General features: G+C 51.9%; 5 non-coding genes across 5 annotated transcripts; 2 read left to right on the top strand and 3 right to left on the bottom strand.

Moving 5' to 3' along the window:
• The first annotated feature begins 9,326 nt into the window (after positions 1-9,326).
• Positions 9,327-9,399, top strand: TRNAK-CUU (transfer RNA lysine (anticodon CUU)). Its single transcript has one exon. It is a non-coding gene; the product is annotated as a tRNA-Lys (tRNA).
• Positions 9,400-11,262: 1,863 nt separating this feature from the next.
• TRNAA-AGC (transfer RNA alanine (anticodon AGC)) lies at positions 11,263-11,335 on the bottom strand. Its single transcript has one exon. It is a non-coding gene; the product is annotated as a tRNA-Ala (tRNA).
• Positions 11,336-14,917: 3,582 nt separating this feature from the next.
• Positions 14,918-14,999, bottom strand: TRNAS-AGA (transfer RNA serine (anticodon AGA)). Its single transcript has one exon. It is a non-coding gene; the product is annotated as a tRNA-Ser (tRNA).
• Positions 15,000-17,474: 2,475 nt separating this feature from the next.
• TRNAF-GAA (transfer RNA phenylalanine (anticodon GAA)) lies at positions 17,475-17,547 on the bottom strand. Its single transcript has one exon. It is a non-coding gene; the product is annotated as a tRNA-Phe (tRNA).
• A 2,135-nt stretch (positions 17,548-19,682) lies between these two features.
• On the top strand, positions 19,683-19,755 carry TRNAA-CGC (transfer RNA alanine (anticodon CGC)). The gene has a single exon. It is a non-coding gene; the product is annotated as a tRNA-Ala (tRNA).
• The last annotated feature ends 2,957 nt before the right edge of the window (positions 19,756-22,712 follow it).

The raw sequence follows: 22,712 nt of genomic DNA on the forward strand, positions 1-22,712 counted from the left end.
GCAATGTAGACATATCCTTCTTTCTACGAGGAAGAGCTCTTTTGGAAAACGGCATGTATGGATAGGGAAGAGGGAGTTCTTTCGAAAGAAGAGGAAAGAGGAAAAAGCACAGGTGCCCTGGTGGCCACTCGGTCCATAGTAATAACAGCTGAAATGCAAGATAGCATCCAGTCAGTGTAGACACTATCTGTCAAAAAATTAGATGGCTTTTTTGATGCTCTTTGGCAGTGTGGACATGGTCTTTTGGAAGAAGGGTTTTTGGAAGATCTCTTCCAGAAAAGCTTCTTTTGAAAGAAGCCTGCAGTCTATATGTAACCTCACTTAGGGAAATATTCAGTAGGTGGATGAGATCCTTATCAGGGTGGGAGAAGGAGGAGGTAGCTGCTACTACCAGGGTGGTTCCTCAAGGTCTTTCCTCCTGGCTTTCTCAGTGCCTGGCTCCAGAGCACTTCGTGCCAGCTGTATACCACATTCCAGGCCCCTTTCTGTAGGTGTGAGCCTCCATAGACCTCCTTAAGGGCTTCCTAAAGGAAATGGAGACTGTGTGGCCTAAAGGAGAAGGTGTCTGCCTTTTGATCAGAAGACTGTTTGAGTCCCTTCACAGTGGCGATGGCTTTCCTGTGCCTGTGGCCCTTCTGTCTTCAGCCTGGGGGCAGATCTTGGCTCTAACTCACTGAGTGACCTTGGCCTGTTCAGTGAATCTCTCCCTGACTCTATGGCTGTGTCTGTACAGCAGGGACAGCAACACTCACAGCCCCACAGGAGGGCCCCTATGCCTAGCAATGTAGCAGCCTGAGCAGCCTCTTATGCTCCCTGCTTGAGGCCCAGAACCAGCCCTGAGTGACAGGGGCAGGGAGAGCAGCTCACACATGCCAAGGGGCTGGCCAGGAGCAGGACATGAGCCTGCAAGACAGCAGTGGGTGTATGGAACTGGGGGCAGAGCTGGGCTCTAACTCACTAGGGGGTGCGTCCCATAGCTCAAAATAAGTGATGCAATTGTGTAGCTTATTTTTCAGAAATGGGAATTAGCTCAAGTGGTAGAGTGCTTGCTTAGCATGCGAGAGGCAGTGGGATCAATGCCCACATTCTCCAATACAGCTCAGCTCTTATTCCTTATTTTCACTGTCAGGGGCTCAGTGACCCCCCTCCCTCTTCCTACCTGCTCTCCCAAAAGAGACAGACCCAGCTCCCCTTTCTTTGCCACCAGCAATTGCCATGCTGCAAAGCAGAGAGTGGAGATATCAGGCTCTGTGGTGCAATGGAAAGCATGTTGGACTTTTAAGCTGCAACAAAATACAGGACTATGTAGCACTTTAAAGACTAACAAGATGATTTATTAGATGATGAGCTTTCATGGGCCAGACCCACTTCCTCAGATCAAATAGTGAAAGAAAATTGTCACAACCATATATAGCAAAGGATACAATTAAAAAAACTGAACACATATGAAAAGGATAAATCGAATTGCAGAACAGAACGAAGATACGGGGGGGAAAGGTAAATGTCTGTGAGCTAATGATATTAGAGGTGATAATTGGGGAAGCTATCTTTGTAATGGGTAAGATAACTAGAGTCTTTGTTAGGACCCCACCGTAAAGTGTCGAATTTTAGCATGAATAACAGTTGAGAGGATTCCCTTTAAATGCAGTTTTAAAAAAGCTTTTGAAGCAGGATGCAGGTAATTAAGTCATTGAGATAATGTCCTTTCTGGTTGAAATGGCAAGAAACTGGTTTTTTTCTGTATTTTGTTTCAGCTACCCTAGACTAAGGGTACGTCTAGACTACAGGCTTTTGTTGACAAAAGTCCACTTTTGTCGACAAAACTCTGTAGTCTAGACACACCCTAACATGGCTACTTTTCAATCACTATTTTAAGCTGCAGTGATTCATGTGAGCCCAGCTAGACATTCAAAGTTTGTGGGTTCAAGTCCCACCAGTGTCACTTTAGCTGCTTTCTCATTTCCAGGGCGCAGCTTTTACAGAACAGGCAATCCTTAGGGTGAAACTGGGGTGGGCTTGAGTCCAGACAGTTCCCAGAAGACCCCAGTGAGGATGGAGGGAAGGGCTGGTTCTTGCGCTTGGGGCTGGGAGTTGTTCTGAAAGGCTTCAGGTGCCATTAGATGGTTTTATCCCTCCCTGTCTCCTACCAGTGCTGAGCAACACTCAGGCTATGTCTGCCCTACACTGCTTTTCTGGGAAAAGCTAAGCACATTTCAAAACCCAATTTGTGCAGCTTTTTCTTCTGCTTTTTTTTGGAAGAGGCTTTTCCGACATTTGGCCTGTTACACTGGGCAAGTCACACAAGGAAGGCAGCAGGCAGAGCCAGCCCAATACACCAGCCTCCCAGGGCAGGGGAGGCCAAGGCACAAGCAGCTGCCTGGCCTAATTTATCTGGCTTCCCCAGATTGGCACTCAGGGGCATTATCAGCTGACGTTACCCCCCCTGTGTCACATGAGCTTTGGACTCATCAACAGGCTGGTCAGCAGCAGCTGCAGTTACCTGGGCACCGCAATAAGAGAAGACCCTGTGTTTCTGCCTGGCTTTGAACCAGGGACTTTTTGTATGTCAGGCAAACTTGATAATCACTACACCACAAAAACACATTTCAGGGGGTGGAACTTGTCTGACTGTTCTGTTCCTAGCTCTTTCTAACACCCTGCTCTGCAGGGGAGGGGGATGCACCTTGTGAACACTCCACCTCTGGTTCTCATGTAAGCACCTAATTTCCTCACCAGCCCCTTGATATTTGTAGCTCAAAGCTGGAGCTGCTGTGGAAGGCTCTTCCTTGCCCCTAATGTGGGGTTCTGGTCTGTGGAGAGGTTTGAACTCGAACCCCACTCCCGACACACCCACTTCTTTCCCCACAAGGAACGGCCCCATTTCCATCTCTCCAGGGACAGGAGAAGGGCTCTGGCCTGTTCTCTGCAAAATGCTCAGCGTGTTTCATTTTCTGCATGAATGGTGGGATCCATGCGCCCTGTTCCCAGTGACAAGTGTGTGTCCTCTCCCCCCTTTCCACAGACACAGCAGGCCGGGGGGGGGGGGGGTACGTCTAGACTACAGAGTTTTGTCGACGGAAGTTTTGTCAACAGATTCTGTTGACAAAACTTCTGTCGACATAGAGCATCTAGACACATTCAGTTCTGTCGACAAAGTAGTCTAGACGCAACCCTACAGGCAATAACACCTTCTGTCGACAGAACTCTGTTGACAGAAGGTGTTATGCCTCGTAAAATGAGGTTTACCAGCGTCGACAAAACTGCTGAGTTCTGTCGACGTTATGTCGACAGAACTCAGCAGTAGTGTAGATGCAGGTATAGTTTTGTCGACAAAAGTCCACTTTTGTCGACAAAACTCAGTAGTCTAGACACACCTGGAGCTATGAGACTCCAGAGGCCCCTTCCTACTTGGCCTCCCACAAAGCTGGGGTGAAAAGCTGCTAGATCCCAGCCCTGCTGGGCCAAGCCATGGCAGAGGTAGTAGGATTCATTCCCATCTTCTCCTGCCTGTGCCCTGGTACTGAGGTGCCGGCCCCTTTCCTGCTGCCCCAACTCTTATTCCCACAATGCACTTTGTGCAGGGGCAATTGGTCTTTGTGCCAAGGTGCGTGGCTGGGAGCCAGGACTCAGGACCCTTGCTAAAATATACAAATCCCCTGCCCCTCCCAGGGGCCAGGTGAGTGACTTGCCTTGCATATGTGACATCATCAGACCCCTCCCACCCGTCTGCTCAGTGTACAGACCAAGCCCAAGGGTAGCACCTGGGTTATGTGTTACACAAAAGCCTCTTGTTCCCTGCCCAGGTCCCAACACTGGCTGCTGATGCTAACTTCCATGGGGGTGTAGCTCAGTGGTAGAGTCTTTGACTGCAGATCAACTGGTCCTTGGCTCAGCTCCAAGTGTCCCCTTGGAAAAAGTTCCTTCTGTAAATATTTTCCTTTCCAGTTCCATCACACTCTGGCTTTACATTGCTTGAGGTTCTTGACATTAATAAGAATCCTTAATGCAGAGCTACTCAACTTTGGGAGCCCTGGCAGCCAGAATCAATGGCATTTAACCAGGATGGACAGGGCAGGTGTCCCTAGCTGGTGTATTCCGGAATCTGGGAATGGGTGACGGGAGGGATCATTTAATAACTGTCTGTCCTGAGGATTCCCTTGGGAGAATGAAATTGGCGGCTGTTGTGAGACAGGATCTTGGGCTAGTTGGGCAACTGGCTTGGCCCAGTCTTGCTGTTCTGATGTTCTGTTTGGCTGTTCTTGTCCCCTCTGGGCAAGGGAGAATGGACCCCTCATCCTGCGAATGGCTAGTGCAGGTGAGCAAAGAAGCATGTGTCCTGTGTCCCTGGTGGTCTAGTGCCTAGGATACAAAACTCTTGCTGGTCTGATTCCCACTCAGGGAAACCAGCCTGATGTTTCACATGGCCACTGCCTAGTCATTTTTCTCACCTCATTGTCACATGTTACAGCAGCTGTGACCCAAGAAGTTACTTCAGGCTCCTTCCCACCTCTCCCTCACTGCTAAGGCAACACTTGCCATTTTCAAATGGGGTAGAGCTGGTGACTCAAACTGCCTATTCTCTCTCCTGCAAGGGCAGCGCTATCGGAAGAGGGACTGACAGCTGACACCACTCCATGCTTCCCTTCTGCTGTTTCATCTCTCAAGGCTTGTTTCTCTTTCCTTGTCTATAGCAGGCAGCTACACAAAGGCAGGTCACCAAACCAGACACCTCTGTGGCCAGCATGGGGCTTGAACCCACAGCCTTGGCATTATTAGTATCAAGCACTAAACAGCTGAGCCAGCAGTCCCACAAGTGGCCCTTTCGGAAAGACACCACAGGCAGCTGCAGGAATGTCTCTGCAGCTGCCAATGGCTCTTCTCTGATGGGTCCACTTGCGACTCACTGTGATGTGGGCTGGCTAGTCCAGCTGGTCTGAGGCTTGGTCAAGCTCATCTTGCCCTACAGGGCCACTGGCAACAGCTGCTCTCTTGTGTGCTGCTGTGGAGAAAAGCTTCCCTGGCAGCTGCTGAATTAGCTCGGTGGGGAGAGTGTTAAACTGAAGGTTTAAAGGTTCCTGGTTTAATTCCAGGCTTTAGCAGAAACTTTTGTCCCTGTGGCTGAGCTGTTGGTTGAGTCCTCTGTGGAGAACCTGTCCGTCCCCCTAAAAGAGCATTGTCTGCCCTGCCTTCCCTCAAGCAGGGGAGGGGAAAAGAACTCTCCTTAGAGGTGGTGTTAAACCAGCCACCTAGGAGCAGCAGCTCCAGTTCTCTGCTCTATAAGCTGAGCTATGGAGGGGCCTTTTGGGACTGCTGCTTGGTCCAGGTGTCTCTGTCCACAAGGGCAGGAACAGAATCCTGGAATCACCTTCTTCCCAGACTCACCTCTTGGAAACAGCTGGTTGCAGAAGGTGAGGACAGAAGCTCTGTTTCCACCTGCCAGTAGCTCCTGGGGTGGGGGGGCAGGGCTTTGTGTGTTGGTATCACACGTGACATCACGAATGCCCCGATGCACATGACTTGACACCCCCTCCTGGAGCAGCAGCAGGCTGGGAGGGCGGCACGCTGGGATGGAACAGGCTGTCAAGCCTCTTTGGATCCTGCCATCTGCTGCTACATGGTGATAAATTTTGGAAAACCCTGTTCTCTGGCCACATCCCTTCTGCCTCGTAGAAAGAGTGTCCACTTCAGTCTGGTAGCCACTGAAAGGAGCAGAAGGTGATTGACAGGAGATGGGGAGCGTGGGGAGAGTGTCTCAGGGGTTTGTTGCTTTGGTTAGAGGTGTGCCAAAGCACAGGCTTCGCTGTGAGCAGGATTTGAACCTTTGCAGAGAAAACCTAGTGGATTTCAAGGCCAACACCTTAACCACTCAGCCATCACAGATGTGAGCTCAGCAGTGCCTGGGCAACAGCAAACAAAAGGTCTGAGGCCTACATAGTCGTTCCCTTCAATGGGGCCCTGCTAGTCTGTAGCTGTGAAAGCTTAAAAACCGACAAATGGTCCTAGAATGAGAGAATCCTGCCTTGTGTCCATGTTTGCTGTCCCAGAGCGCGGACCCATGGCTAAGCTGGCCAAGGCACCTGCCAGGTCCGGGGGAGGTGACGGAGGCAGCCCCCAGTGGTGCCTGGCCAATGTGTCTGCTCTTTCCACCATCCCCCCTTATGTAGCTGGAGGTAGCTTCCTTCAGTTGAGCTTGGCCATGTCCTCACAGCAGGAAGCCAAAGGCACGAGAGCAGATTTCTGGCCCCTAGTCAGGTGCTCTCTGGTCTTAGTTGGACTCACTAAATCAAACTCCAGAAGGTTGACCACAGCCCGTCCTCCTTGTTCTTCTGCGCAGCCCAGCCCTTAGAGACCAAGGATGTGCCAATGGACTTCTACATCACACCCTTTTTGAATTGCTGGAAACGCAAACCAGACACATAGCGGGTTTGAGCTGGTTCCAGCTGAGGGATGGGTTTGCTTGGTTTATGTGTATTGGTGCCAGAAAACATTAACGGTTTGTATTCATTTAAAGAGTCCACATACAACAGAAATCCAGGAGGCAATAGAACTGGAGAGGTAAATGTTTCTATTAAAGGAAGATTTCCTAAGGGGGCACTTGAATTTGAACCAAGAACCACTTGATCTGCAGTCGAACACTCTGCCACTGAACTACACCCCCACACGAAACAGATACCTCCAGCCCGTATTGTGCACTAGGCAGCTGTCGAAGCAAAAACACGCTCCTCTGTTTTTCGGCAGCTAACAAACAGCTTTATTAATTAATAAAGCACAGCATGAGCCAAACGTGGTCACAGCAGAGCCGGGCCCAGTAAGGCTGCTAATACAATCAATCCTAGTATCTTTATACCCTTAGCCAAACAGTCTGACGTCAGGGCATCCAATCACAGAAATCCTCAATTAAATTTGGAAAAAAACAAAGCCTTATCAACAAGATGGCGGACAGGTACGAGGGAGTACATCTCCTGTCCCAACCAGCCCAATTAACACATACCAATAGCCCATCCTGTAGGCCTCTTCTCACGGGGTGACAGAAAGGGTACTTTTAGACTACAGGGTTTTGTCGACAGAAGTTTTGTCGACAGATACTGTCGACAAAACTTCTGTCGACATAGAGCATCCAGACACATTGAGTTCTGTCGACAAAGCAAGCTGCTTTGTCGACAGAACCCTGTAGTCTAGAAGCAACCCTACAGGCAATAACACCTTCTGTCGACAGAACTCTGTCGACAGAAGGTGTTATGCCTCGTAAAATGAGGTATACCAGCGTCGACAAAACTGCTGAGTTCTGTCGACGTTATGTTGACAGAACTCAGCGGTAGTGTAGACGCTGGTATAGTTTTGTCGACAAAAGTCCATTTTTGTCGACAAAACTCAGTAGTCTAGACACACCCAAAGTTCACTGTGGTCTACGTGCTTGAGAGAAAAGCTGAAAAGGTTTCTGATATACAAGATGGCTTCTAGCTAAACATAAAATAGCTTCTACACAGGGAACACGAGGCTTTTGTGTAACATACATCTCAGGTGGGATGGACTCTCACTGACCCCAGACTGAGATGGACCCTAACGAGGAATTTGTCCTGAACGCAGCAGAGCTGGGGCAGGACATAGGTTCTGTCTACACAGAAAAGTTATTTTGGAATATGGCCATTTAGAATAACAATGCCAAAGTCTGTGCAGCAATTCCGTTAATGTGAAATAATCTGAAGTAATAGATGGCTTATTCCAACTTCTGTAAACCTAATTCTACAAAGAATAACACCTATTCCCAAATAGCTATTTCAGAATAATGCTTGTGGAGATGCGCCACTTCCGCTATTTCAAAATGGCCCTTCCCTAGGCCCATTCTACGTTATTTCTTCCAGGGCTCTAAATCGAGATAACTCGTCTACATTAGCGGAACCTGACTCGGACTCATTCTGAAGTTTCCCTGCAGTGTAGACGTGCTATTTTGAAATCACTGTTCAAGAATAGCTTATTCCAAAATAAATGTGCCGTGGAGATGTAGCCAGAGAGTCCTGAGAGATGAAACTGTTGGGCTATGTCTACACTCGCGGCTTCTTGCGTGAGTAATATGCAAATGAGGCTAAGCATGGAATCTAGCTGACCCTCATTTGCATACCTAATGAGCCACCATTTTTTTCAGAAGAGGTTCTTGCGCAAAAAGGAGTGTCTACACTGCCCCTTCTTGTGCAAGAAAAACCCTCTTACGCAATGCCGTTCTTCCTGAAAAGTAATAGATGTAACTCATTTTTGCCCAAAAGCCTCTTCTGAAAAAAATGGTGTCATATTAGGTATGCAAAGGAGGTTTGGAGATGTTCCACACTTAGCCTCATTTGCATATTACTCGCACAAGAAGCCGCGAGTGTAGACATAGCCTTGGTGGGAGGCCAGGAGAGCAGAGGCCAGCCTGAGACCTGAATATCCCAGGTCCCCAGCAGAAACTGTATATGTAGGTCCCATGGTGTAAGAGGCAGCACTCAGGACTTTGAATCCTGCAATCTGAGTTCAAGTCTCAGTGGGACCTGCTGGGCTAGTTGCTGTGAGCTCCTTGTGCTCTGTGGTTTTTACATTCCTTGTCCTGAGGTTCCCCAGAGGCAGTTTTACTCCTGTGCTGGGTGTCTGAGGCCCAATGGAGCTTGGACCCCAGACTGATGAGAGTTGCGGTCAGGTGCCTGATGCTCTCCCAGCTGTTGGTCAGGTCACCTGCTCAGCCTGTGCGGGAGGCAGCCAGACAGTGTGAGGGGGGATTGGGGGAAGGGTCCTGAGTCCTGACTGCCAGCCACGCACCTTGGCAAAAAGACCAAGGGCCCCTGCATAAAGTGCATTGTGGGAATAAGAGTTGGGGAAGCAGGAAAGGGGCAGGCCCCTCAGTACCAGGGCACAGGCAGGAGAAGATGGGAGTGAATCCTGTTACCTCTGGGGGTCTAGCAGCTTTTCACCCCAGCTTTGTGGGAGGCCAAGTAGGAAGGGGCCTCTGGAGGCTCATAGCCCCCTGGCCTGCTGTGTCTGTGGAAAGGGGGGAAGAGGACACATACCTCTCACTGGGGAACAGGGCGCATGGATCCCACTCGTTCCTGCAGAAAATGAAACAGGCTAAGCATTTTGCAGAGAACAGGCCAGAGCCCTTCTCCTGTCCCTGGAGAGATGGAAATGGGGCCGTTCCTTGTGGGGAAAGAAGTGGGTGTTTCGGGAGTGGGGTTCGAGTTCAAACCTCTCCACAGACCAGAACCCCACATTAGGGGCAAGGAAGAGCCTTAAGTCAGGCAGTAGAGAACACTTGGCTTCTGTTACACTGAGATGGGATATTAGGAAACTTTTTGCATGCAGCCTGGCTAGCTCAGTTGGTAGAGCATGAGACTCTTAATCTCAGGGTCATGGGTTCAAGCCCCATGCTGGGCCGTGCCCTTTCATAACTCACTTTCTCAACCTGCAAGCAATTGGCTTTCCGTTTTCACCAGTGTTTTAGAAAGAAAAAGTCTAGTCCTGGGTCCAGCTTTAGTAGAACCAGAGAGAGAACCAACTGCAATTTCCATCTTCTGAGGAGAAGGGAAGAGGATTTTCTTCTCCTCAGTTCTAGCCACATCAGCCCAGGAGGGAGAAAAAATAACCCTCCGCCTGCTGATTGTCCCCTGTCAGCTTCTGTAGCTTCACCTCCTGCCACAGCAGCTCCAGCTTTGAGCTACAAATATCAAGGGGCTGGTTAGGAAATTAGGCACTTCCCTGAGAACAAGAGGTGGAGTGTTCACAAGGAGCATCTCCCTCCCCTGCAGAGCAGGGTGTTAGAAAGAGCTAGGAACAGAATAGTCAGCCAAGTTCCATCCCTTGAAATGTGTTTCTGTGGTGTAGTGGTTATCATGTTTGCCTAACACGCAAAATGTCCCTGGTTCAAAGCTAGGCCGAAACGCAGGGTCTTCTCTTATTGCGGTGCCCAGATAACTGCAGCTGCTGCTGACCAGCCTGTTGATGAGCCCAATGCTCATGTGACGGGGGGGGGTAACGTCCGCTGATAATGCCTCTGGGTGCCAAACTGGGGAATCCAGATAAATTAGGCCAGGTAGCTGCTTGTGCCTTGGCCTCCCCTGCCCTGGGAGGCTGGTGCATTGGGCTGGCTCTGCCTGCTGCCTCCCTTGTGTGACTTGCCCAGTGTATCAGGCCAAATGTCGGAAAAGTCTCTTCCAAAAAAAAAAAAAGCAGAAGAAAAAGCTGCACAAATTGGGTTTTGAAATTTGCGTAGCTTTTCCCAGAAGAGCAGTGTAGGGCAGACATAGCCTGAGTGTTGCTCAGCACTGGTAGGAGACAGGGAGGGATAAAACGATCTAATGGCACCTGAAGCCTTTCAGAACAACTCCCAGCCCCAAGCGCAAGAACCAGCCCTTCCCTCCATCCTCACTGGGGTCTTCTGGGAACTGTCTGGACTCAAGCCCACCCCAGTTTCACCCTAAGGATCCCTGTTCTGTAAAAGCTGCGCCCTGGAAATGAGAAAGCAGCTGAAGTGACACTCATGGGACTTGAACCCACAACCTTTGAATGTCTAGCTGGGCTCACATGAATCACTGCAGCTTAAAATAGTGATAGAAAAGTAGCCATGTTACTCTAGGGTAGCTGAAACAAAATACAGAAAAAAACCAGTTTCTTGCCATTTTAACCAGAAAGGACATTATCTCAATGACTTAATTACCTGCATCCTGCTTCAAAAGCCTTTTAAAACTGCACTTTAAAGGGAATCCTCTGAATTGTTATTCATGCTAAAATTCGACACTTTACGGCGGGGTCCTAACAAAGACTCTAGTTATCTTTCCCATTACAAAGATAGCTTCCCCAATTATCACCTCTAATATCATTAGCTCACAGACATTTACCTTCCCCCCCGCATCCCCGTTCTGTTCTGAAATTTGATTTGTCCTTTTCATATGTGTTTGGTTTTTTTAATTGTATCCATTGATATATATGGTTGTGACAATTTTCTTCCACTATTTGATCTGAGGAAGTGGGTCTGGCCCACGAAAGCTCATCATCTAATAAACCATCTTGTTAGCCTTTAAAGTGCTACAGAGTCCTGTATTTTGTTGCAGCTTAAAAGTCCAACATGCTTTCCATTGCACCACAGAGCCTGATATCTCCACTCTCTTCTTTGCAGCATGGCAATTGCTGGTGGCAAAGAAAGGGGAGCCAGGTCTGTCTCTTTTGGGAGAGCAGGTAGGAAGAGGGAGGGGGCCACTGAGCCCCTGACAGTGAAAATAAGGGATAAGAGCTGAACTGTATTGGAGAATGTGGGCATCGATCCCACTGCCTCTTGCACGCTAAGCAAGCGCTCTACCACTTGAGCTAATTCCCCTGCTGCATCAATAAAGCCCTTCTTGGAGGCTCTTCCCTTCTGACAGCGACATCTGTCATCTAGGTCAGTTAGGCGTGGGAAAGGCGAAGGCTCCAAAAAGGCCTCAAGGGAAACTCTCAAGGAGACTCCCTGCAGCAAAGCCATGGGGGGCTCTGAGATGGCCCCTGCCCTGCAGCCTGTCCCACCTGGTCACTGTCATGGACTCTTTGTGAGGTCACCGCCGCCCAACCTCCTTTAGCCAATAAGCTGAGGGGCTGCAAAAGGCCCTTGTGATGTCACTGCCACACCCACTCCTGCCCTCCAGGGCTAATGTCCTGCGCCAGGCAGCCCCTTTGCCTGGCTGAGCTGCTCCCACGGGTGAAAGTGACACATTTCTTACAGGGAGTCCTGGGAGATGAAGCAGCTGAAGGGAGCCAGGAGAGCAGAGGCCAGCCTGAGAGCTGAGAGTCAGAGTTGCCCACTGCACTTTCCCATCCCAGGTCCTATGGTGTAAGGGGCAGCACTCAGGACTCTGAATCCTGCAATCTGAGTTCAAATCTCAGTGGAACCTGCTGGGGCTCAGCTGCTTGTGACAAGGTTCAGGTGCTTCAGCGTCTATGCACTGAGGTTCAGTAAAGAGAGTTTTGTTCCTCTTGCTGGGTGTCTGAGGCCACTGGAGCTCCATCTCCAGACGGAGCAGGCCAGTGGGAAGGGCCTGATGCCATCACAGCTGCAGGGCAGGTCACCCACCTGGCCCCTGAGCTCAGCCCGTGCTGGAGGCAGCCAGACAGTGTGAGTGGGTCAGAGGGAGGATTGGGGGAAGGGTCCTGAGTCCTGGCTGCCAGCCACGCACCTTGGCACAAAGACCAATGGCCCCTGCACAAAGTGCATTGTGGGAATAAGAGTTGGGGCAGCAGGAAAGGGGCCGGCCCCTCAGTACCATGGTATTGGCAGGAGAAGATGGGAGTGAATCCTGCTACCTCTGCCATGGCTTGGCCCAGGAGGGCTGGGGTCTAGCAGCTTTGCACCCCGGCTTTGTGGGAGGCCAAGTAGGAAGAGGCCTCTGGAGGCTCATAGCCCCCTGGCCTGCTGTGTCTGTGGAAAGAGGGGAGAGGACACACACTTGTCACTGGGGAACAGGGCGCATGGATCCCACTCGTTCCTGCAGAAAATGAAACATTTTTCAGAGACCAGGCCAGAGCCCTTCTCCTGTCCCTGGAGAGATGGAAATGGGGCCGTTCATTGTGGGGAAAGAAGTGGGTGTGTCGGGAGTGGGGTTCGAGTTCAAACCTCTCCACAGACCAGAACCCCACATTAGGGGCAAGAAAGAGCCTTGAGTCAGGCAGTGGAGAACACTTGGCTCCTGTTATGCTGTGATGGGATATTAAGAAACTTTTCCCACACAGCCTGGCTAGCTCAGTTGGAAGCACATGAGACTCTTAATTTCAGGGTTGTGGGTTCAAGCCCCATGCTGGGTGGTGCCCTTCTTTAACTCACTTTCTCAACCTGCAAGCAATTGGCTTTCCGTTTCACCAGTGTTTTAGAAAGAAAAAGTCTAGTCCTGGGTCCAGCTTTAGTAGAACCAGAGAGAGAACCAACTGCAATTTCCATCTTCTGAGGAGAATTACAGGCTAAATGTGTCAGCTAAAGTAGCTCACTTGGGAGAGTGTTAAACTGAAGCTCTGAAGGTTCCTGGTTCAGTCCCAGCCTTTGCCAGTTGTTAATAGGTAATCCTTTCTAAGGTTCCCCTTTATTTAATGATCATTTCACCCTTTTTGGCCACAGCTGGGCCTGACAAATCATGTTCCTGTGACTCGCCCCTGTTCCTCCCAGCCCTTCCTGAGAGTTGCTGCTTCCTTGGCTAATGCCCACCCAGCGCTGGCACAAGGGCTGTGGCTCAGGGTGAGGTGCTGATGGGGGCACATTTGACTAGTCTCGTGTGAGCTCCTTGAAGCCAGCCAGCTGAGCAGGAGGAGAAACCCAGCAACCAGCTCAAGCAGGGTGGGAGGACAGAGACCCTCTCTCACCTGGGCACTGCAGGCAGCAAGAATTGGAGTCATCAGTGGAGTGGTGACAATGGGGGCAAGACACAGACATCTTCTCCTCCCCCCGAGGAAGGGGGCTGGGCCCGGGATCCAAGTCCCTTTCAGCCCCCAGGAGAAGGGAGCTGAGAGAGAGGGGAGGGAAGGAGGTGGCCAGAGCCTCCTCCCAGCAGGCTGGGTCTGTGGGAGCAGGGGTGAGGGGGCCTGGACCTGCTTTCCTGCCCCCTTCTCACACTGGTCTCAGAGCGTCAGCAGCCGCCCGCTATCTGGTGGGTGGGGCCTTCGCTCAGCGTTTGGCAGCCAGAGGGCTCTGCATCCATACGTAGGCCTGGCCTGCCCCCCTCTTGCCCTGCCTCGGTTGCTCTGTGGCTTCTGAGCCTTCCCTTGGAGCTGTCAGCACCAGCCCCCCCCGTGCTCAGGGTGCCCAGAGGAGGAAAGGGGATCTGGGCTCCAGTCTGAGGCTTTTCCTGCCTCCTGCTTTCCCCTGGTTCCTGCCTGGCCCTGGGCCTCTTTCCTGCCAGCCCCACGGGGGCAGGGGAAAAGCAGGGGGGTGGGTACAAGGGCCACATTCATGGGCATCAGGTGGCACCACAAGAAACGCTCCCTGTCGGCCTGGCTGGAACACGGCGCCACTTGAGCATGTTGTTAGCACCAACGTGCCCCCCTGGCCAGTCTGAGCGGGGAGCCAGGGACGGTCCCTGCAAACCTGGGGCCATTGGCCAAGGCTGCTGCTCTTGTGTCTGTGCTGGGACCCTCTGGTCCTCAGGAGCGCTAGAGATGTGGGGCAGCTCTGTCCTCCCAGCCTGGGGCTGCCTGTCTGGGTGACGCCCTCACACACACTGGCCCCTCCCCTCCTGGGACAGGGCTCCTGCTGTTCCTTGGCTACTCAGCCTGGGAGTTGGGCTTATCCCAAGCACAGGCCAAGCAGCAGGAGCTTAGCTGGGCATTAAGGGAAGCTGCAATAAGAGTGTAGCTGCCTTCTGCCTGGCTTTGAACCAGAGGCCTTCTGCATATTAACTAAACACGATAACCACTACCCCACAGAAACATGCTTAAACCACTTTTTTTCTGTACATAAACTTGGACAATAATTCTGTTACTAATTCTTTGGCCAAGGCCTGGGGCAGAGGCAGAGCAAGAGTAAGGAACAAGACACGCCCCCCCCCCCCACACGATACTTCACTAGACCTTTGCTCCCAACACAGGGTGGGGGGGGGGGAGGCTGTGCGCCTGGGGAGGGGTGACCCACATCATATCCCCAACATTTCTGCCCTTAATAGATGGACCTTTGGGGGCAGGCCCAAACGCTCCATCCTCTCACTCAACTCCTATCACACACTGGAGCAGGGCAGCCCCCAGGGGTAGGGCTGAGCCATGGGGTGCTGGGCAAGGGGCAGAGGCTGCAGGAGCTGAGAGTTTCCCTAGAGCTCAGGGACCCATAAAGAGGCACCATGGCCCCTGTCTCTCTCGGAAAGGTGCAGAAAGGGATGGACTGGGGAAAGTGGCTCAGGGGTTGTGCAGCTTGTTGCCCAGGTTAAGGGTGTGGCCAAAACACAGGCCTCGCTGTGAGCAGGATTTGAACCTGCGCAGGGAAACCCTAGTGGATTTCTAGTCCAACGCCTTAACCACTCGGCCATCACAGCCACAAGTGCAGTAGTGCCCTGGGGCCAGGGAAACTGGTAAATAAGCCCAGTGCCCAGGCCTGAGTTCACCTGCCTCTCAGAATTGACACAGCAAACCTGGCTCCCCGAGCACAAGGGGGCTAATTTTACAGCACGTCTGGGCCCTGGGTGTTTCTCTGCCTCCTGCTTTCCCCTGGATCTAGCCTGGCTCTGGGTGTCTTTCCTGTCAACCCCACGGGGGCCAGGGGAAAAGCAGGGGGTGGGTGCAACAGCCACGTTCATGGGCATCAGGTGGCACCACAAGAAACGCTCCCTGTCGGCCTGGCTGGAACATGGCGCCACTTGAGCATGTTGTTAGCACCAACGTGCCCCCCTGGCCAGTCTGAGCGGGGAGCCAGGGACGGTCCCTGCAAACCTGGGAACATTGGCCAAGGCTGCTGCTCTTGTGTCTGTGCTGGGACCCCCTGGGCCTCAGGAGCGCTAGAGATGTGGGGCAGCTCTGTCCTCCCAGCCTGGGGCTGCCTGTCTGGGTGACGCCCTCACACACGCTGGCCCCTCCTTCCCCTCCTGGGACAGGGCTCCTGCTGTTCCTTGGCCAGTCAGCCTGGCCTGATGCGCATTCCCTTGAGCACCACGGGGGCAAGAGGCAGAGCCTGGCACCTGCTGGGACCAAACAAGAGGGCATCAGGGGCAGCAGCAAGAAACATGAAACCTCAGCATCCTGCAAGTCCAGGGTCCCAGCACATCCCAGCCACCCACTGAGCAGCAGACACCCAGCGTGAGGTAAGAAACGGTCTCATGAACCTAAGGGGAAGGAAAACAAAGCAGTGGAAGTGGAAGGGTTCTGCAGCCAAACAGTGACAGGTCCCAATGAGATTTGAGCTCAGCTTGCAGGACTCCCCAGGCCTAAGGGCTGTTCCTTACCCCATAGGACCTACACCAATCATCACTCCCTCAGCTGGAGCACCAGCTCATGGCCACTGGGACCAGCTGTGCTTGTTTTGTTTTCTTTCCACCCAGAGCCCCCTTTTTCTCCTTTGCAGCAAGGAGCATCCCTGGGATGCCCTGAGACAGGCACAGGACTCTGCCTCCCCACAGGATTTGGCAGAACCAAGGGCAGCAGGGGGGAGTGGGAGACTCTCCTAAACCACTGACTCCCAAAGCTTCTGGTCTGCCTCCCTCAGCTTGGCTTCCATTCCTGCCTTGCTTCCTCGTTGGGCCAGCAGGAAGAGCTGACCCCATACCTAGCCTCCCAGGCACAGGTTGGGCAGCAGGAGCTGCGCTTTCCTGGTCACCAAGGGGAGCTGCAATGGAAGCAGACACTCTGTTTCTGCCTGGCTGTGAACCAAGGACCTGTTGCATGTTAGGCAAACATCTTACCCACTACACCACAGAAAACCACAAAAGTGCTTAAACTTGGCTAACTATTCTGTTACTAGCTCTTTTTCCAGCACCATGATGGGGAGGGGAAAACACCTTTTCATGGAAAATTGCTGTGAGCTCTGAGTCTGGCAATTAATCCGTATAATTAGTATAAACAATTAGTAACACACATACTAAATGGAAACAAATCTGCCTACAACAAGTCACAGCTGGAGAGCTCTCTGAAAACATCCACTCCATGTAGAGCCACAAATGGGATGTTAGAAATTATTTTTAAAGGCCTTGACAATAAGACAGTGACTATCATATTACATCTCTGTAAATCCATGCTGTGCCCACAACTTGAGCACTGACTGGAAATGTGGTTGCCTTAACCCCCCCCCCGCCCCCCCACAAAAACCCATACCTTGGCATTGGAAACTTCAGACAAGCACAACAAAAATGATGAAAGGTTTGGATCAGCTGCCACATGAAGAGAGATTGGGACTTTTCATCTTAGAAAGATGGAGAAAGAGTGGAAATAAAATAGAGGTCTATAAATCATGGCTGTTTTGAGATTGTAAATAAGCAAAGGTATTTTTCTTGTTCCCATAATAGAAGAACTAAGGATGCGCCATGATATTAGCAGGTTGAAAACAAACAAAAGGAAGAATTTCTTCACACAACGCACAGTCAACCTGTGGAACTCCTTGCCAGAGGATGGTGTGAAGACCAGGACTATAAGGGCATGTCTATACTTGGAAACTATTTTGAAATTGCTTAAATCAACATCATAACTTCCAGTCTAAGAAAATAGAAATAGCATGTCCTCAGTATGCAGAAGCCTCAGATTTAGTCTGAGGCAGGCTCTGTTAATGTTCATTTCTGGGGGCATGGAATTAAAAACAGAGACGCAAGGCTGGGAGCAGCTGAAGACAAGAGCCCTGTTCTACTGTGTCAACAATCTCTGAGGTGACATGAAATCCCCTCTCCCATTTCTAATCCTGAAATATCATCAACTTTATTATGTCATTCCCAGCCTCTTGATACAGCCTTTGAACTCTGACTGCAGATACTGGCCTGCCAGAGATGGAGAGATGCCAAAACAGACTAAGCCGTATTGACTAAGGCTTCTGCCAAAGCCCGGGATTGAACCAGGGACCTTTAGATCTTCAGTCTAACGCTCTCCCAACTGAGCTACTTTGGCAACGGCTGCAAGCTTTCTGAGGCCCATGTTTCTCTCAGGCATATTTTTCTCTCAGCAGAATACAAGAGAGATGCTGCTGCCAGTGGACCTGCAAGGCAAGATGAGCTTTGCCTGCCCCCCTCAGCCTGACTTGCACTTGGCCCCACTCCTACCTCTCTTCCCGGGGTGTCCCAGTGGCTGAAAGGGACTGTGGCTGCCAATGCAGGGAAGAAGATGGGCGGGGATTCATGTTCCCTCTGAGATTTTCCATCCATGGGCGGAGTGAGTTTCATAATGTGCACCACTAGTGAGGTCGTTTGCGCTTGTGCGGATGTGGGCTACTGTGGTACCCGCCAGTTACTCACAAACAGCTTAGCTAAATATAGCTTGATAATTGTATAGAAGAAAAAATACTGAAACAAGGGATGTCATTCCCAGCCACTTGGTACAGCCTTCGAACTCTGCAGGGCTAGGTCTACATGGGGAGGTTCTTGCGCAAGAAATCCTGAAACCGGCCCCTTCTCCTGTCCCTGGAGAGATGGAAATGGGGCCGTTCCTTGTGGGGAAAAAAGTGGGTGTGTCAGGAGGGGGATTTGAGCTCAAACCTCCCCACAGATCAGAATCACCCACTGGAGGCAAGAAAGAGCCAAGTCAGGCAGTTGAGAGCACTTGGCTCCTGCTACCTTGTAATAGGGTATGAAAATGCTTGTTACAGCCCGGCTAGCTCAGTTCGCAGAACAACATAAGGCTCTTAATCTCAGAGTCATGGCTTCAAGCCTTATGCTGGGCAATGACTTTCTTTAACTCTCAGTCTACAAGCAATTCACTCTCCGCTTTCACCAGGGTTTTAGAAAGAAAAGTCTAGTCCTGGGGTCCAGCTTCAGTAGAACCAGAGAGAGAACCAACTGCAATTTCCATCTTCTGCGGAGAAGGGAAGAGGATTTTCTTCTCCTCAGTTCTAGCCACATCAGCCCAGGGAGGAGAAAAAATAACCCTCCGCCCGCTGATTGTCCCCTGTCAGCTTCTGTAGCTTCACCTCCTTCCACAGCAGCTCCAGCTTTGAGCTCCAAATCTCAAGGGGCTGGTGAGGAAATGAGGAGCTGGCAGCTCGGGTGAGTCGCTTCCCTGAGAACAAGAGGTGGAGTGTTCACAAGGTGCAGTCCCCTTTTAGAAAGAGCTAGGAACAAAACAGTCATCCAAGTTCCACAAGCACCAAAGTGTGTTTCTGTGGTGTAGTGTTTATCACATTTGTTTAACATGCAAAAGGTTCCTGGTTCAAAGCCAGGCAGAAATGCAAGGCCTTCTGTTACTGCTGCTTCCCCTGGGTGACCAGGTAAGTGCAGCTGCTGCTGAGCAGCCTGTTCCTGGGATGAGCCCAACTCCCATGTGACAGAGGGGGGTGATGTTAGCTGAGAATGCCTCTTGGTGCCAGCCTGGGAAGGGGAGATGAATCAGGCCAGGCAGCTGCTGGAGGCTTGTGGCTTGGCCTTCCCTGCCCTGGGAGGCTGGTGCATTGGGCCGGCTCTGCCTGCTGCCTCCCTTGTGTGACTTGCCCAGTGTCCACAGGCCAAATGTCGGAAAAGCCTCTTCCAAAAAAAGCAGAAGAAAAAGCTACACAAACTGAAACTAGGTTTTGAAATTTGCGTAGGTTTTTCCAGAAGAGCCGTGCAGTGTAGACATAGCCTGAGTGTTGCTCAGCACTAGTAGGAGACAGGGAGGGACAAAAGGGTCTAACGGCCCCTGCAGCCTTTCAGAATAACCCTCAACCCCAACCCCAAGAACCAGCCCTTCCCTCCGCCCTCACTGGGGTCTGCTGGGAACTGTCTGGACTCAAGCCCACCCCCAGTGTCAGCCTAAGGATTGTCTGTGTCAGTGACATCACAAGGGGCTTTTGCAGCACCGCATCTTATTGGCTAATGGAGTTTGGGAGGTGGTGACGTCACAGAGAGTCCATGACAATGGCCAGGTGGGACAGGCTGCAGGGCAGGGACCATCTCAGAGCCCCCCCATGGCTTTGGTGCAGGGAGTCTCCTTCCTTAGTGTTGCCCTTGTGGCCTTTTTGGAGAATTCTCATTTCCCAGGACTAACTGACCTAGAAGGCAGACGTCCCTGTGGAGAAGGGAAGAGCCTCCAAGAGGGGCTCTGTAAATACAGCAGGGGAATTAGCTCAAGTGGTAGAGCGCTCACTTTGCATGTGAGAGGCAGTGGGATCGATACCCACATTCTCCAGTGTTAGGAGCAATCCCTGTTTTCCTTTTTACTGGCAGAGCCAGCCAGGGGGCTAAGTGGCTCCAGTAGCTCCCTCCCGCTCCTCACCATTTCCTACTTGCTGTCTCCAAAAGCCAGCCACACTGGGGCAGGGAGCTGCTGGACACCAGCCTTCATGGAACTTCTTCTCAGCTGGGGAAAGGGACAAGCAAGGGGCGATGGGACAGAGGTTTATGCGATGATGACAGGGGTGCAGAAAGCAAATAAATTATTTTTTCTCCTACTCAACAACCAGGCTGACAGAATGAAACTGATCAGTAACCAAGTTAAAAATAGACCAAAAGGAAGCATTTTTGCGCCCAGTGGAACTCCTTGCCAGAGGATGTTGTGAAGGTGAAATCTACAAGAAGGTCCAAAAAAGAACTGGATAATTTAATGCAGGAAAGGTCAATCAATGGCATTTAACCAGGATGGACAGGGCAGGTGTCCCTAGCTGGTGTATTCCAGTAGCTGGGAATGAGCGACTGCAGGGATCACTTAATAACTGTCTGTCCTGAGGATTCCCTCCGGACAATGAAATCGGCTGCTGTCCTGAGACAGTGTCCTGGGCTAGTTGGACAACTGGCATGGCCCAGTCTGGCTGCTTTGATGTTCTGTTTCGCTGTTCTTGTCCCCTCTGGGCAAAGGAGAATGGGCCCTCAATCCTGAAGTGGACAGAAAATGGCCTGCGAAAGGCTGGTGTAGGTGAGCAAAAAAGGGTGTTACAGGTGTCCCTGATGGGCTAGTGGTTAGGATGCAGCACTTTTAGTGCTGTGGCCTGGGTTCGATTCCAAGTCAGGGAAACCAGCCTGAAATTTTACATGGCCACTGCCTTGTCATTTTTCTCACCTCATTACCACATGTTACAGCAGCTGTGACCCAAGAGGTTACTTCAGGCTCCTTCCCACCTCTCCCTCACTGCTAAGACAGCACTTGCCATTTTCAGAAGGGACAGAGCTGGTGACTCAAACTGCCCCTCCCCTCTCGCATGCAGACAGCCCTGCAGGAAGCTCTGTGGCACACACAGCACTAGCCCAACGCAGGTCGTCACAAGATCCATTGGTTCAGTTTGGTTGTTGAAGGCGACAACCCAGAACTGGCTCCAGCCCCCACTCAGTAACCTGGGGAAATGACCCACCAGGCCTGGGCCCCTCGGAGAAGCAACGATTCCCCACTGGCCAGGGCAGAGCCTCCCTCTGACTCAGTCATGGAGCCTTCTCCCCCTGGTCCTGCCTCCCCCTTCACTCAGCTCTCACTGCTCGGTGCTGCCAGGGAGGGGCCTCACTGCGAGAGCCGCCTGGGCAGGTTCCTGCCACAGAGAGACGCCCCAGAGCAGGACGGATGCTCAGACCGACACTGAGTGTTGCTCAGCGCTGGGGTGAGACAGGGAAGGACAAAAGGGTCTAACGGCGCCTGCAGCCTTTCAGAACAGCCTCTGGCCCCACCCCAAGTACCAGCCCTTCCCTCTGCCTCTGCTGGGCTCCACTGGACACTGCCTGGACTCAGGCCTCCCCGGTGCCAGCCTAAGGGCTCTGGAGAAGACAGGGCAGCTCCAGGGGCAGAGTCCAGAGCCCCTGGCTGGGAAGGGATCAGTAAGCAGCTTTGAGGCTGGGCTGCTGCACAGTTTAGGCAGGGGTGGGCAATGACTTTTGATGGGGAACCACTCCCAAGCCTGCACTTTTCCATGCTATTATCGGAGGAGGTGGGGGTCTGGGATGGAGGCTGGGTGCAGACAGGAGCCTGGGGCAGAGGACTGGGGTGCAGGAACGGTTGCAGGGTGTTGGGTTGTGACTTGGGGCAGAGGATTGGGGTGCAGGATCTGGGAGGGGTGTGGGTTCAGGTGGGGGGAGAGGGTTTGGTTTACGTGCGGTACCCGGGGGTTGAGGGAAGGGAGGGGCTGGGGTTTCAGTCAGGCTCTGGCTGGGAGACTTACCTGGCTCACTCCCGGCCAGCAGCCCAGCACATTTCTCAGGCAGCCTGTCTGCCTTGTCCCCACACAAGCTGCAGGGGCCATCTGGGTCGATGAATAAGACCCTGAGTGGAGGGGGGATGACGCTTCATATGGCCAGAAACCAGCCAATGGGATTGTGCTGGGAACAGGGACACTAACTGCCCAGCAGTCCCTGTTCTCAGCAGCTTGCGGGGTTGGGGCAAGCAGGGAGTGTCTTGATGGGCTAGATACAGCCCGCTGGCCTGTATTGCCCAGGCCTGGCTTAGAGGGAACCTTGGCTCTGGGGGAGGGGCGCTGTGGAAAGGCCAGTCTTGCCTTCCTGGGCAGGACATGGTACCTGCAGCCTTTCAGATCAACCCTCAGCCAACAACCCAAGAACCAGCCCTTCCCTCCACCCTCACTGGGGTCTGCTGGGAACTACCTGGACTGAAGCCCACCCCAATTTCAGCATTAAGGATTGCCTGGTAATGAGAAAGCAGCTAAAGTAACACTGGTGGGACTTGAACCCACAACCTTTGACTGTCTAGTTGGGTTCACACTAGCCACTACAGCATAAATGCCCAGCATGCTTTCCATTGTACCACAAAGCTTGAGGGACTGCTCAGTTTGTTATCTCCACTCTCTGCTTTGCAGCACGGCAATTGCTGGGGGAAAAGAAAGGGGAGCCAGGTCTGTCTCTTTTGGGAGAGCAGGTAGGAAGAGGGAGGGGGCCACTGAGCCCCCAACAGTGAAAATAAGGGATAAGAACTGAGCTACAGTTGGAGAACATGGCCATGGATCCCACTGCCTCTCGCATGCTAAGCAAGCGCTCTACCTCTTGAGCTAATTCCCCTGCCTAAAAAAACCTTTTGCTACCTCCCCTACCTTGTTCCGGAGCCCACAACATCGCTGCCACTGCCCAAGGCTCCATTCTGAAAGGGTCACTTGTGAGACTGACACCCGTGGGCCGGCTGGCTCGGAGGATTAGGACGTGGTGCTCATATCACAC

The sequence above is a fragment of the Pelodiscus sinensis genome, chromosome 19 (genome assembly GCF_052426305.1).
Source record: "Pelodiscus sinensis isolate ZL-2025 chromosome 19, ASM5242630v1, whole genome shotgun sequence".
NCBI lineage: Eukaryota > Metazoa > Chordata > Testudines > Trionychidae > Pelodiscus > Pelodiscus sinensis.